Genomic DNA, 16,516 nt, shown 5'->3' with positions numbered 1-16,516 from the left:
TGATAAATGTTGATGGATTTTTGTGTGTGTGTTCTGTCGTCGCGTGTGGGGGTCGTCGGTTCTCTCTATCTCTCTCTGTGTCTCTGTCTTTCGAAGAACTCGCAAAAATATTCATTACGAAAGCTAAAAAGACAACAAAAACAAGCCAACCCGACAATCGACAATGGCATAGTTTTTGTTTTTTCTTTGTTGTTGTTGTTGCTATTTTTGCTGTTTGTTTATTTGCTTTTGCAATTCTATTTTTATCATCATGCAGTTTATTTATAAAAATGGAAGGCATTCGGCGGGGGCTCCATTATCTCAAAACTAAAATCGGAAAGAGTGGAGCGGAGTGGAGTGGAGGGGAGTGGAGCGAACGAATAAACAGAAAACTGAAACAGAAAACAGAAACAACAATAGCGAAATCAGCAATAATGACCGCAAAAATAATCATGAAAAATTACCAACAGGCAGGCAATGACAAAAACAAAAAAAAAAACAAAAAAAAAACAACTGATTTACTGAATAACAAAGCAATCACAGGAACACCTTGAGATTGAAATTTGGCGGACAGAAAAAAACTATTTATGAATACTTTATGAATCAGTGAATGCGATTCCAGATAGAAAAAAAGGCGTAGATCCCTGAATAAATACCTTCAAAGCAGACACTTTAATCGTCAGAATATTTAGACCAGAAACCATTCACAAACATTCACATCAAACATTCCCTCATTCATGAATACTCTTCAGCATTCGGCAGTTCATTCAGCAGACATCAATCCGTATTTATAGACGGAGGGAGAGCATTCCTTTCGCTTTTATTACAAACGCTTGTGGCCCAATTATTGCTGCTGCAAAAACAAACGAATTAAAAACTAAAAATACTCAATTTAAATGGCAAAAATTGCTTTGAAAATATTTAAAAATAAAAACAAAAATACCTCTAAAGTTGTACAGCCGAAAATATACCCCAAGGCGAAATGTCAGGGGGGGAAAAAAAGAAGGAGGCCAGGGAACGACCCAAAAAAAAAAAACGTCAAAAGTCAGGAGTTATTTTTGGGGGCAGGGCATTTTGTTACGCATATCTTTCCGGCACTTAGTTCTATCCCTGGCCCTACTCTCTTAACCGCAAAAACCAAAGCACACACACAGACACAGACACAGAAATCCAAACCGGAAGTGCCTCTAATTTCAATATGGCTGCCCCGTCGCTTCCTCTCTCTGACAGAGAAACATTTTCTGACACAATTTCCTAGATTTATTGCCCGCACTGCCACACCAGAAGCATGCAGGGAGCGTTCAAACATGAATGTGTGGGGTGTGATCTCTCTCTCTCTCTCTCTCCCAGTGTGGCTGGGCAAACAGATTCGAAATTTTCTTCCCAAGCAACGAAAATAAATCGAACGCGGATTTCTTGGCAATGTGTGGAAGTGCCTTACCTTTTAGCTAACATACCTTGGCGCCACGCACCCACTGTTTTGGGTGGTCGAGAGGGGGGAGGACGAAAAGCAAACAACAACAAACTCTAGAGAGAGAAAGAGAGAAAAAAAAGTCACCTACGTCCTGCAAATAAATCAAATAAAATCGATGATTTTCCTATTACCGTTATGTTATGTCATGTTCCTTCCTGCCACCGCATGCTCACGGCCGGGAAGGGGAAGAAGGGGGGAAACGGAAACGATTCGGTCAGAAATCGGGGAATAATTGTGGCCAAAAACCAATGCCCGCGAGCCCAGACATAGACATTTCAGATTGCACCAGGGGGAGGGTAGGTAGGAGGAGGGGGAGGAGGGGAGTGGAGGTTCATTCAATGAAACCGTGTGACAGTTTTCATAGGCATCGAAACTGAATGAATTTCTGATAGTTTTGAAGGCGGAATGGCAATGCGAATTTAATATAAGTTTTATTACGTGGAATCGACGAAGGAATACCCTTCATGACGGTGCCACAGGCATCTAATGCGTCGACGACATGAAAACCCACCCTTAACTGCTGCTAAGCCACACTGGAAGAGAGAGAGAGAGAGAGAGAGAGAGAGAGCGAGAGACAGAGCCTCCCGGCTTTCCTCTCATCTCCGAACTTTTTTATAGAAAGGGAGAGTTCTAATAGTTCTCCTTGCAAACCCCAAGACCTAGGGCACACCGCCCCCTCCTTCCTCCTATTATAAGCCACCCTTCGCGAATATTGGTTCTCGGCCTGTCAGAAAATGACAAATGAATTTTGAAATAAGCGGCGTTTTTGGATTCCGGATCGGGGATCCGTTTGATTGTTTGTTTTTTGCTGCCACAGCCGCCACTTGGTTGCCGGTTGCTCTGTCTCTGTCTCTGCCTCCGCCTCTGCCTCTGCCTCTCTTTCAAGCTGCAGCCCCACCTCCGGCCCCGCGGAACTGATGATGGAGCCCCGCCGCACAGAGAGAGAGAGAGAGAGAGAGAGTGAGAGAGAGGACGTGTGGGATGGGTGTGGGTGCCAATGATTGGCATTGAGCAGAAAGTTAAATTGATTTCAATGCAGAGAGAAAAGCAATTGAAAAGCGCAGCGTTTTGTGAATGCGGCTGCCATTTGCATATCGAATGGCAATTTACCGTTGCACTTGACAGCAAGGCAAAGGGATGGTGGGGGAGGAAGGGGTGAGGATGAGGATGAGGATGAGGTATCTGTAAGGGTAGAGAAGGATGTCCCACAGATATGTACATACCGACATATGTTCATATATCTGAGAGGGGGGGTGGGGAAGTGACTGGGGAGGCTGTGTGAGATATTCAAGCTTTCATCTGTTTTTATAGGTATTTAATGTGCGGTTTACGGTGGATTTTTGATATTTTATAGGGAAATTTTTTGGAGGGTTTCTTGGATAGTACACAGATTTTTTCTTCGATTTCTTACATTCGTTACAATAGTTAATCATTGATAAGAATTGTATTTTTTTGTTTGCCAAATTCTTAAATTGCAACTTCTTTCATTCAACTATTCCATTTATTCATTTTGGTCAAGGATTAAACTTTATTTGCTTCTTTTTATATCCGGTACTCGTGGTAGAAACTGAGATCTGTGCATATCTTGCGAATGGCTTCTCTATGTTTATGCCATGTTAATTTTTGGTTTCTCCTGGGTTATGTTCTTCCTTAATTTTTTTGTGTTTTTTTTAAATTTTATTTTTATATATTTTTTTATTTATTATTTGTGTATTTTTTTAAATTTATTAGTTTTTATATAAATATATTTTTTTAATTTATTTATTTTTATATTTCTATTTTTTTTTATTTATTATTTGTGTATTTTTGTATTTATTATTTGAGTATTTATTTTTATTAATTTTTTCTTTATTTTTTATATTTATCATTTGTGTATTTATTATTATTTTATTTTTTTTTTTTTAATATTGCCTTTGTTTTTGTGGGTTTTGTGCATACATTTTGCTTGATTTTTCTCTATTTAATTACTTCAATAGTTTTTGTGATGCATTTCAAAGCTCCATTCATTACAATCCTCTCTCTCTCTCTCTCTCTGTCTCTCCTCTCTCCCAATTATTATGAGTCCTAATTATTCTGACATTTTCCCCCTGAAAATAACTTTACTTTTGGGTCTGCATCCAATTATAGAAGTTTTTACAAACGAATATTCGTATGATTTCTGGGGAAAAAGTGGATATATTTCCTGTGATTTGTATGCTACACGCAGCCACAGCTTTTGCATTCCATTTCATTCCCTTTGCTTTGGTTCCCCCCCCCATTCCATTCACTTATTTTTGGGGCGCACTGCTGCCACATTCCTCTGCCCTGCTCTTTGATCATTTCCTGGTAATCCTTGCTCGATTGTTTGGAGCCATTTTTCCTGTATAGCAAATTATTGCAATTGAGTTTATTTTCATAATTTTACACAAATAACTTTTTTATGACCCAATTATCCCCAGAATGCGATGCCCTCCCCCCAAAAAGTAGAAGCCAAACAAAGGCTGGGGCTCTTGTCGCCTGGAAATTCCCCGCTCCTAAAAGTTGTACCACTATACGAATAATTTGTATACCCTAGTGTCTTGACTATAGTCTGGATGATGGGATGATGATAGCAAGAAGGAAGAGACCTCAGAACGATGAAGATATCATTAAAGATGAAGACCTTTTTTTGTAACTTAAGATTTCATGGAGATCTATGAGGTTTACATGACCCTAAGGTCACTTTTTTCTCTGAGTTTTGCCGAGACATACCTCCAAGCACTTCAAGATCTCCTAACGGTCTGAGAACTACATAAATATGTCTCTGTTGTTCATATTTTAGAGGCATTGCATACGCTGTATGTATATACTCGTAGGTCGGAGGTGGAATGATTATATCGTATTATCCCTAAACCTAATCCCATTCGAGTTTTCCCCGAGGATATCTTAGGTTTCGATAGCCCAGATAGAGCCCTTATTTCCTGCTTGTAATTGCAGCCACAACGACGATGACGATGGGCGATGATGACGACAGACGGACGTACGATGGTTTTGTATTTTATTTTCTTCTCACCTGCTGGTTGCAACGGCAACATGCGGCAGGCAGTAGCAGCAGCAACAACAAACGATGGCGACGACAATTACCTGTGCCCGTAATTTGCAAATTATTTGTGGCGTGCATTATGGGCCCCCCAAAAGCTTCTCCCAGGCCCCATCTCTTCGGGACCTTCTCTTCTCCTCTAGCCCTCTTTTTGCCACTTCTCTGCCTCTCCTTCGGCTCTCCAGCAAAGTTGTTGTTTGTTTGCGGAAAACATGTGAGAACATTCAGTGGGCGGGGGCGTTGGCGTTGGCTCTGGCTCTGGCGTTCCCTGCCAATAACTTCCGCGGAAATGTTCAACATAAGTCTCCCAGTCTCCCTCCCGCTCCCCTTGGCACTTTGCAGCGCCCTTCCCACTCAACCTCTGCCGTTACACTTTCGATGTGGCTCTAACGGAACTTTGGATACGTGCAGGAAACTAGAGATGGGAGAAGAGGTCTTTAAAACGTGCCTGTGGCTAGAGATGGGAGTGGAGTCCGAGGGAATGGAACTACTTTGAACGATATTTGATATTGAAAATCTCACAAATGTTTTTTTTCAATTAGCGATTGTGGGTTGGGCCACCCCCAACGCTGATGACTCCTCTGCTTCGCCAGAGTCCACTCACATCTCTCCTCTAGGGCTCTGTTGGCGCTCTATTCTCCCGTGGCTCTCTGATTTCTGTCCTAAAAGTCTGCTGGGGGCGGGGGTGGGGGCTGGGGGCTCTGGCGTTCTGGTCTGCCTGACTGCCTGACTGCCTGACTGCATGCCTGGCGCCAGGCGTGAATGTTTCTCCATTGCAATTTTTCTTATGGTCCGCCACTTGGGCCTCGCCTCTGGGGTTCCACTCCACCTCTCACGCTTGCCCCTATATCATTTTATGTTTTTTTTTTTTTTCTTCTTTGCTGCTGCTGCTTTTAAGTGGCCCGTGTGCGCCGGCAATAACGAGGCGGCAGCACCAACAGCCACCAACAGCAAACTCAAACTCAAACTCAGTGGTAAATGAGAGTAAATGCAATAATTGCAAAGTTTATAACATTAGCATGCGGCAGAAAGAGTGCGGAGGGGAGCGGGGAGGAGCTGTGTGGCAGGAAATTGCAGCCACCAACGCGACCCAGCGGCTAACGACCACCAATCGACCCTCAAAAACACCCAACCACCCACACACCCACATACCCACACACCTGAAGAGAAAAAACACAAGGGAGAAATGGTTATGGTTATGGGAGTGGGAATGGAAATGGAAATGGGAATGGGAATGGCGCTACCTGGCAATTAGACATTCATCCATCCATAAAACCTTCCAACAATTAAGTGCAATCTCCTAACTAGACCACAACTCAATAAAAAATCACACAGAAATAATGGTAATAACAGTAGAAATTGTAATTAAAAAGTTGAATTGAATGCACAGCTCATGAGAGACGATGTTCCCTAGAGATGATTTCAATTAAAGATGGAAACAAATGTCCAAAAGATGCTACCGTTATAAATGGACCCAAGTTTGGATACACTTACATGGTACTGGGGGGTTTCTCCATCCAATTACCGTATTTCTTCGCTACCATTCTCATAGTCACGTTTTCCCTATATATTTTCCCCTCCAATAAATATATCTTCGCCCCACGCGAACGCAGTAAATCAACCCATTGACAGGCGTACAATCCGATAGCCACAACAATTAGGTGGTGGAGGGAACCGAACGGAACGGTACGGGAGCCCCGAACAGTATGGAGAGAGCCCAGAACCGGAACTGTTTGTAGGTAGCTCCTAATTACAACTCATTTCCAAGCCCGTTCTGACATGATTGGGGCAACCCACACACCGCACAGCACAGCACAGCACAGTCGCTCCGAGGCAGAGGCAGAGCCAGAGCCAGATACAGATACAACACACACTCATTCGTGGCAGTAGTAAACACAGATACACTTCAACCTCTGCTCCATGGCGTTGGCGTTGCCTCTGCCTCTCAGCGCATGCGTCACTCGCCTACTGACTTCCGAAATGGAGGAGGAAAAGAAACGTAAGATACTCTTACGGCACGATCATTCTTCTAGGGGTTTCCCAGCTCTGGCTAAATACTCGACCAAATCATAGTACCCTCTGCCAAAGGGCATCAACGTCGGACGGTAAACGGCAAACGGCATGACTAACGTTGGCGTTGGTTGCTTGCCTTCTCCTCTGCCAAAAGTGTCATCGCCAAGAAACGGAAATTCAATTTCCGTCACGTTCAAAGGCAGAAATTCACTTCCTCGCCCCCAAAAACGTTGAAGAGACGACGACGACGAAGACGACGACGTCTACGGAGGGCGTACCATTCCGCTTCATTCCGCAATTCCATTGCGTCTCGTTTCGTTTTCGTCATGTTTCGTTCTTCTTATACGCCGCCTCTTGATTCTTCCTTCGTTTTGAACCAACGAAGTTCCGCTTGATTAACCCTTTGATGTGTTGTGTCTGGGTTGTGCTGGTCCTAGAAACTTGATATTGATCAATAGTTTAATAATTATCGATAAAACAGGGGAAGATATCGATAATAAAGTGCTTGGTCGCTGCGGAATGAAGATATTGATCGATTTGTATGACACACATGCTCTAGATCGATAGGCAATGAATAGTGATACATTTTGATCGATAGCTAATCGATAAATATCGATACTATATATTAATTAAAGTTTTTCCATCTTTTATACCAAATATAATGGGCTTTCGAAGTTTAAAGCCGCAGCCCGCTCAGGGCTTCTCCTCGGGGCCTTCATAATGAGCATTCAGTAGAAGCATCGCCGTCGTTATTGACGCCACAGCCAAGACCCAAGACAACTTCTTCTCTGCTTGTCTTTGGCTCTCTTTTGTCTTTGTGCTTTCCTCCATCGTCGTCGTCGTCGTCGCCGTCATCACCGTCACCCACTCAAAGTCAGCGCCTGAGCCAAGTGACCAACTTAATTAAGCGTGAAAGGGAAATGCTTCCTCCCACAAGACACACAAGAGCCCAAGAGGGACCCCCCCCTCTCCGCCTTCCCCCCTCGCCACGATGAGTAAAAGGAAGTAAAGTCTTAGAGTATGTTTTGGGGCCGGGCACCCGCTCTCTTAAAGCCTCTTAAACGAATGGAAATACAAAATGTTTTCTACCCAGAACAAAGCCAACAAATTGATTCATCAAAATTCCACATTATTCCACAGATTTAGTTAAGAGGCGTGAGAGAAGGCAGGGGGGGGGGGGGGCAAGTCGTTTCACCGGTTAAATGAAACGGTGTCATAAGAAATATTTTCATTAATTTGGTAAAGTAATTTCATTGCCTAAAGGCAGGGAATGGCTTGTAAGAAGGGGTAGAAGGCGTGGATTGAGTTGCATATAATTGAAATTTAAAGCGAAAGACAGAGTTAATTAGGGAAACGATTGAAGATTGAAGTTGGAAGATACTCGTATTTATGTTTCGGTGGATGGTATTCCCACACTCTTTGCTGGACTCTGGGACCATGAGTACCATTCCCATTCCCCAATACCCATTCCCCAACCCGTACGATACGATCTTTGGTCATGCAAGCGCCTCGTCTTCGAGCCTCTAGCCTCGAGCGTCGTCTGCAAGCCATAAACTAAATAATAAATAATCTGGGAAATACAAATATTCGTGATTTGCATTCGCAAAAAGCCAAAAGCAAGGCAACAGCAGCAGCAGTGGAGGAGCATCATCAATGAACTTTCGGGAACAGGCAAGGCCTTTGGCCGAGACATGGAGTGGGCTTAAAGCCAGGGTCTGGTTCTCTTTCGGTTTCCAGCTAAATTCCACTTGTCTCTGACTCATTCTCTGGTCCCCCTCACAACCTTTACTTTCTTGTTGGGTGTAAAGTGGAAGTTTCCCCACTTAAAGTGGTAGTCAGAGAGAGAGAAAGAGAGAGAGAGAGAGGTTGAGGCAGGCGAAAAATGCTACAAACAATTAATCCAAAAATGCCGAGGGGCATAACCGTTTCACAGCGTCGTTTCAGGGCTGGCAAATACATAAATAGTAGTCATGGGGAAATTTTAGTCTAGAGGTGAGTGAGAGAGTGTAAATTTTAGTGGATCTGTATCCTGTATTCAAACTTTGGGGTTTTTTTCTATATCTTAAGAAGCCATTGAATTGCTAGAAAATTTGGAGCGTGAAAATATGGCATTAGCTATCAGCTGGGATATTTATGCTCCATTCAAATCGACTATCCCTTCGAAATTCATGTACAAATATTCTTGGTTTAAAATTTTACATAAATTCCAAAGAACCAAAGAACTGGTTACAGCACTGCTACCCAGATTATTTCTCTCCTTACAGTGGTTCCAAGGAACCATAGTTTTCCAACTATTGGCGAACCAGTTCTCGTTCCATCTCCGGTTGTTCCAGAGAAGAACACAACACTGTTTCAAATCTCATTCATCTCAATTCCATGCTTCCAGGCATCGTTGAACCTGCTTAAATCTCTCTTCTAAGCCTTGCTCCAGCCCTGATTTCTGAACCATTTTATGGGAAGATAGTAAGGAAAAGAGAAAGAGGTAGAAAAACCGTTGCGCTGTACAAAAAAAAAAATAAATAAAAAATTTGCACATGTGAAAACGTAGCAGAAGCTTTCAGGAGAAGAAGAAGAAGCAGAAGAATAAATTGCGAAAAGTAGAAGAGGCGATAAAAAAAACAACAACCAAAAACAACAACAACAACGAGTCGCAGTGCAACTTCAAGTGGGAGCGAGAGGGAGAGCGTCCATTTCTCTTGACTCATTTTTTTTTTTGGACGAGAAGTATTTTTGTATTTTTTTCGTATATTTATTTTTTACTTTTCGTATTATTACGGTTTGTTGTTGATTTGTTTTTGTTGTTGTTGTTGTTATTGTTATTCTTGCACGTTTTGCGGCGTTTGTCTTGCGGTGCAATCCCCTTCGTAGCCGCTGGCCCCTCCGCATGCCGCATGCCACCGCCTGCTGCAGAAGAAGTGGAGCTTCTTCCACCTTGGCTTGTGGTTCGGCCACTCTGCCGCACTTTCGGTTAAAAAATTCCAACCAAAATAACAAAAAAAAAAAAACAACAACAGCCACGAACGAAGCGGCGGCAGCACCAGCAACCATCATGATGCTTTATGGACTTTGGACTCGCATTTTGGTGTGGCTTTTGTTGTTGTTGTTGTTGCAAAAAAAAAAAATAAACTTAAAAACGAGGCATTCACCAAAAAGGCAAAAAATGAAAAACAAGCTACGACGAGGAGGCGGCGGGGGTGGCGGCGGAGTGGGAAGGAAGAGGCGGAGGAGCATTGGGGATTGCATGAAAAATTGGAAACAAGAAAAGGCAACAACAGTAGAACCTCACTAAAAGTTACTTTTGGGTATTCGCCCCGTGAGAGATTTGTGATTTAATCTTTAATTTATGCGAATGACAAACCAGGAGAGGGTTTAAGATAAGATTTTCGAGTGAAGTAGAGGGTAAATCCCCGCCAACCGAAAGTCAAATGAAGCGATATGAAGCGATTAGCTTTAATCGTGTGGTAATACGAAATTTCGATGAATTATACCAAATTTTGTTGACGAATTTCTGTGGAAATCTCTAATTTTTAAGGAATAAAAGTAAGATAATTATTTATTGTGTTTATTTATTATATTTATGTATTATATTTATTTATTTAGTGTATTTATTTATTATATTTATTTATTATAATTACCTATTTATTATATATGTTTGTATTATATTTGTTATATTTATTTATTTAGTATATTTATTATTTTTATTTATTTATTGACATTATTTTGCTGCTTTTCTGTAAGAACATCTTGAGTTCAATTTTGCTGCATTTTATTTATTTATTTGTACTCCGGCTGGCCCTGGCCCGGCCCCATCCCTCGGCCATCAATTAGTTTTGGGATGCTGAAGTCGAGAGACAGCTCACTTGACCATTGGCAGCATTTCAAGCCCAATTCCTGTTTAGATGTCATAGCCAATATATCACAAGTCAACAGAGGGACAGACACGAGACATGGACGTGGACAAGCACAGCGATACGGAGAGATAAAGAGAGAAAGGGAAAAGAGTGAGAGGGAGAGTGGACACACAGATGGAGGGAGGCCACATCACCCTCCCTCTCCCCCTGCCAATCCCAATCCCAATAGCCAATCCTTTGGTCAACTTGAACTACTCGCTTTTTGAGTCATTATTTATTTACACTAGAAATGCATTTTCTTTTCGCTTTACCCCCCACCCACCCCGTCCCATCTTTCTCCCGCTCTCTTTCTGCTCTCCCTTTCTCTGTGTCTCTCTCTCTCTTCGAAGATTGAGCAATTTATAACGATGCACTTGACGCCGAAACAAATCCACGAAGGAAGCTCAAAGGATAGTCGAAGCTTTTGATACCCTTTAGAAGAAAGGGGTACCTTTCCCTCCAAGTCGTAATATCCTCTCGAAGAGTATCCCAAGAACTGCCGCAAGACCATAAACTGCTGGCATACCATATCGACTCACTCATCCAGCATCACGTGATGGCCCCATCCTGCGACTAAGATTCCCCGTCCTGATGCCATGCGACGAGTGTGTGTCCGAGATGTTTGGCTGGACCCCAAAGTAACCCCCCACCGCCCGCCATGCCGCCCCCATGGTGACCCCCAATAGAAACCAAAGGGCACTAGCTTCAGCATCCAACAATTTCAATATTTCATCAAAGACATTCAAAGAGTTTTTCCCCAAGAAGCGAGGGCGAAGGGGTGGTGGAAATGGAAATGTGAAAATGTGAAAATGGAAAATGGAAAATAGAAAATAGAGGGGCTACTAACTGCTTACTGCCGATGGATGCTGCTGGGGGTAAGTGCAGTAGCGCCAAACTGTCGCTGCAATTATTCTCGTTAAATGTGGAACAGATGGGGGAGAAGGAGAGAGGAGGGAGTAGGAGGAGGAGGAGGAGGAGTATGAGAGAGCGAGAGAGATGAATGCACATGTTACTATTTACTTTGCGTGTTTCCCTTTTGTCCCCCTCTGCCACACTCCACTGTTTCCATGATAAAAAAGAAGGCAACAAAGAAAGTAAGAATCGAAAAGGAAACGGCATGGAATAGGAAACGGCTTGGGCGATATCCTAGGTGGCATTTATGAGTGGATCTCTGGAGGAAAGGAAGAAGTTCGAAGCCTTCTCAATATAGAAATTCTTAAAGCATTCCTTCAAGATGAGAAACAGCTTATTCGATTACCGATATTTATCGAAATTTATGGAACCAATTATCAATGTTTATCGGTTTCTAAAATCAATCGTTGCATCTGCAATTTTGTAGGGATGTATGGGATTATTTATTGAATTAGTGATCGATAATTTATCGGGTTGTATATCGTTACGAAGAGGCTGTACCCCCCGCATATACCCTTCGAAATCCTTGTACAGGGTACACAAATGGCGCAGCCGCCAAACAATAATGATGTCGTTCGTTGTTTTGATAATGATGAACAGATGAAGATGATGATATTGATGATGATGATGACGAAGATGGTAAAATGGTCGATGGCGCTGGCGTTGGCGTTTGGCAACGTTGCATTTACTTCATGACAGCTCCAATCTGCTGCTGGTGCCGCCACAATCCTTGCTTGTCCCCCATCCACCATCCACCAGCCCCCTTCAACCCCTTGAACTTTGTCTGTTACTGCGGCTGCCGCTCCTCCTAGTGCTCCCCTTGGTGTCTCTCGTGATATTACTCATACGCACTGTGCACTGGTGGGGCTGTGGGCTGTGTGCTTGTCGTCAGGAAGCCAATGCCAAAATGCATTCTTCTTCGTCGCTTCGAGGACATTACTGCCAGAGGGACGGGCAGCGGGGGATGCCTCTGAAAGATGGCCAAGAAATGAGATAATCAAACATGTGATTTACAAAGAGAGGGGGAGAGGAAGTCAGCAGCGATAGATGGGACTGACTGTGGTGGGGGTTAGGGGTCACGTACTCCGACGTAATTGTGTGGAAGGAAATGTGCACTCAAAATGTGTATAAAATGTTGCAGCCGCAGTTGTTTCTGTGCTTTTGCGGTGAGATTTCGATGCAGGGAACTATGGGTGCTTACAATTAGAAGAGAGTGTTGCAGTGGCCCCGGGGGGAGCCCATAGAATGAGGATCCATCCATAGATGCCCCTGTTTCCATTGGATTTTTTCAAGTAAATCATGTGTGCAGCGTTGGTGATCTCGAAACAAAGCCTAAGGGGAGGTGGGAGAGTGACTGAAAATCCATCCCATCTTAAACACAAATCTAAGACATGTCCTCGTTAAAAGCGAATAAATTTGCAACCTACGCAATGTCTCACGACCCCCTCACGACTCCTCGCCCAACTCCGAAAGACCGCAGCACGCCATCGTCATCGTCTGGCAATGTGTGGCAGTGTCTGGAATATTTGCGACCTGCCGCAACATTGAAAGAAGAATGCCCTCAAGATGTGCCCCACCAGTGGAGGAGTAGCGGCAGAAGTGTTCCAGAGAATGGAGAAAGAGATGCCGAGCAAATAAGTGGAGTCGATGGAGGAACGAAGAGAGAGATAGAGAGAAGTGCCAGAAGAATGCTTGAGCGGTGGGCCAGGGCTGGGAAGGAAGTTGTGTGCGGAAGTTAGTCTGTGGCCAGAGTTCAAATTAAATTTATTATTACCATTGTCTGCCACAGCCGCTGCCACTGCCCCGATCCACAAAATCATTGGCTCTTCAGTGAATCAGCGAAAGGAAGTCCAAGGCCTGCAAATCCCCTGAATGAAACACAAACCACAAATTCCACAGACAGAAATCAAATTGTGGTCGATTTTCATTGCATTAGGTGTTTCAGGAGAATCGGGAAATAGAGGGCCAGAGGATGCCCTTTAAGGTATATTTTTGACAGAATTTCAGACATCGAATCAAAGATATTTTAAGGCCTACAGCCAGAGGAGAGTGGCAGCAAGAGTGCCGGACGGGGTCGAACGAAAGGCAGACTCGCACACACACACACACACACACACACACAATGCTATTGCGAAAAAGCAGGTCACTGCTGAACGCCAAGGCCGAACCTTGTGCCACAACAGCCACATCGGAAAAGTAGGGCGTCAGGGCGGGGCGTGGCGGGCGGTCTGTTTTGGTCTGCCGTCTGAAGGCGGCAGGTCGAGGCAGCCCGAATGCTCTCCGACAGAGAGAGAGAGGCAGAAAGAGAGAGGCATTGAGAGAGAGGCAGTGAGAGAGAGAGAGAGGTTCTGGTAACTGGTTCATAGGCACGTTCGCTGCCGCTGCCGCTGCCACTGCCACACTGTGCTGCAACATGCAACGTGCAACGTACAACGCAGTTTGTAATGCTCTCGTAAGCATGGATTTTTACTCTATGCAAAAAAGAGAGTCGCTGAGGCCATGGAACATCAAGGAATTGGTATAGAAATCAACCGAGGAGCTCTGCTGCATGCCGTGTGGCTTTAAGACTTTATAGTGGGCATTCTTAAGCTCTCTTTTCTTTAGTCTTCCTGGAAAAGGTATCCTCATCTCATTATTCAGAATTTTCTAGCAATTTTCAATCAACCGAGGGGCGCTGCTGCATGTCTCGTGACACCTCTGACCATTATCGAGAGGGCCTATATGTAGCTGTCTTTTATTGAAGCTTGTTCACCATCTCAGTATCTATGTAGATATTCCTAAAAATTTCCAACCGATGGGTGCTGCTGCACGACGTTTAATCCTTTATTAAATGTATTTCTTATATGAAAAAATACACTATTTTTTTCTATAATTCTTATAAATGGGTATCCATGACTCAATATCCCTCTTTTGCTGCTATTTCCGGCCAACCAAGAAGTGCTGCTGCAAGTCGCGTGGCAGGTTTAAGTTCTTTAAAGGGTATTTTTTCATTATAAATCACTCTACTCTCTTGAAAAGAGTATACCCGCGACTCTTCTGCTGTAATTTCTGTTTGTTTTTTATTTTGAGACAAACATTCAAAAGGGAGGCCAAGAAGCAGCCGCCGCTGAGAGCAGAGCAGAGCAGCGACGAGAGAGAACGAGCCAGAGAGCCAGAACCATAGCTGCATTTGTGGTAGTAGATCACGGCCTGGCCAGCGACGAATCTAGAGCAGTTTGGGGCACTTGCACCGGGGCTGTGGCCTCCATCCATCGAGTGTGGCAGGGCCGGGCCGGGCAGGGCGGTGCCGGGGCAAGGCTATGGACGCTGGTGGCTTCCTTCTGCTCTAACTAGGACCCCGACACCATTTTGTAATTTATCGTTAACCCAGTTTTTTGTTGCTTGCCTGCAACTGCAACTGCAACGAGCGGAAGGATGCGGCAGGATGGGATGCGATGGGAATGGGAATGGGAATGGGAATGGGGGAATGTTATTTCAAGGTGTGTGACAGCTGCAGGTGCAGTTCCTTGAGGATATTACATAATTATCAAAGGGGGATAAAGTGAAGGGAAAATGTGAAGAATGGGAATCAAGAATGGAACAATGGAACAATGGGAATGGGTGGAAATGGAAATGGAAATGTAAGCGAGAACTGTGACAGCTATCCTACGCTTCCGTTCCTGATGGATGTTCCCGCCGCTTCCAATGGGGAATCAGAACGGAGTGTTCTCTTTCCTCCCCTGGGTATGCCAGTCCCTCTAAAAGACTAGTTTACAAAATCAATAGCCAGGAACATTGTTAATTAACTCACTTTATAAATTAACCAACAACTGTTGCCACACAGGTGCCGCACTTCCCATAAACCCCAAAACAAAGCAGAAAAAACAAAAAAAAAGTTCCTAAAAAACCCGCCAGAAATGTAAAATGAAGGCGTTTACATTTAAGGACAACAAAAGTGACCAAATAAAGTGTCCCTTTTCCTGTGTGTGTGTGTGTGTGTGTGTGTGTGTGTGCGGAGAGAGGGTTTCCCTAATGTTGTGGTCACAGTTACATGCCCCACAAAAAAGGAAGGGAAACCACACGCAATGCCAGAGGGAAGAAGGGGAGTAGGGACAAAAGGAACAGCCCTGAGGCACCTTTCCACAGACCGTAAGTCTTGTTTCTGAAGTTCTTTTCGAAGGAAATCCCATCTCTTAACACCTTTTGATACATCCTTCTTTTCTAGCTTCTAGTCTTGGAGAGAAAAACTCACTCATAGGGAGGGAAAGCACACCACGAGAGGGGGTTTTGCTGCCAATCGCGATGCATCGTGATGTACCGGAGAATTCAATCTTTTATTGGCCACACGTGATTGAATTCAGTCTATGATTTAAGCCATATTCCCATGCCTCCATCCCATGCCGCCTCCTCTCTGTGGCATCACGTAGCGGTAGTGTCATAAAAACGTAAAATTAGTTGCAACGTCTCCGAAACGAAACGAAACGTTGAGGAATCATCCATTCAGTGGAGGTCGTCGCTGGGGGGGAGTGGGAGGTACTCTCCGTAACTACACATACATCAGGTTTTTCCCAAGACATCAACAATGTGATGTCTCCCACCATCCCCCCTCCCCCCACCAGCCACACACCCATTCCACCACGCGCACCACCACCACCAATCTATGGTGGCACTGCCTCTGTGTGTGCCACACACTACACTAGTACTGTCATCTCTCTTCGTGGCTCGTAAAATGCACATGTTGATGGCGCGTGTCTGGCATGGGCAATCCAGGGGGATGCGGTGCTGCTGCCCGAAAGGGGTGTACCACTACTCCAGTGAGAGAAATTTCCGGGGCTACCAAGGTTCGATGCATGGATGGAGATTATTGCAAGACTTTTGTCATTCAATCAATCAACTCCTACAATTCGACAAAGTCTGTTCTTGTTTTCATTTTTCAAAAATCTCTACATATTTTCAATATTTATTTCCACTTTTTTGCTTATTATTTCCACCAATTTTCAAGAGATTTCTATATATTTCTCAAATATTTAAAATAATTTGTTCAGTAATTTCTTCGATTGCTATAATTTTTTTATAGATTCTTAAATTTTTTCAATAGAAATAATTGTTTTTTTTCCTCTTTTTCTTCGATTTTTTTGTATTATTTATTATTTTTATATATTTTGTTTTTCAGTAATTCCTTCGATTGCTATAATTTTTTCATAGATATTT

This window comes from Drosophila miranda, chromosome XR, assembly GCF_003369915.1.
Source record: "Drosophila miranda strain MSH22 chromosome XR, D.miranda_PacBio2.1, whole genome shotgun sequence".
Classification (NCBI taxonomy): Eukaryota; Metazoa; Arthropoda; class Insecta; order Diptera; family Drosophilidae; genus Drosophila; species Drosophila miranda.
This window is presented reverse-complemented; position numbering follows the sequence as displayed.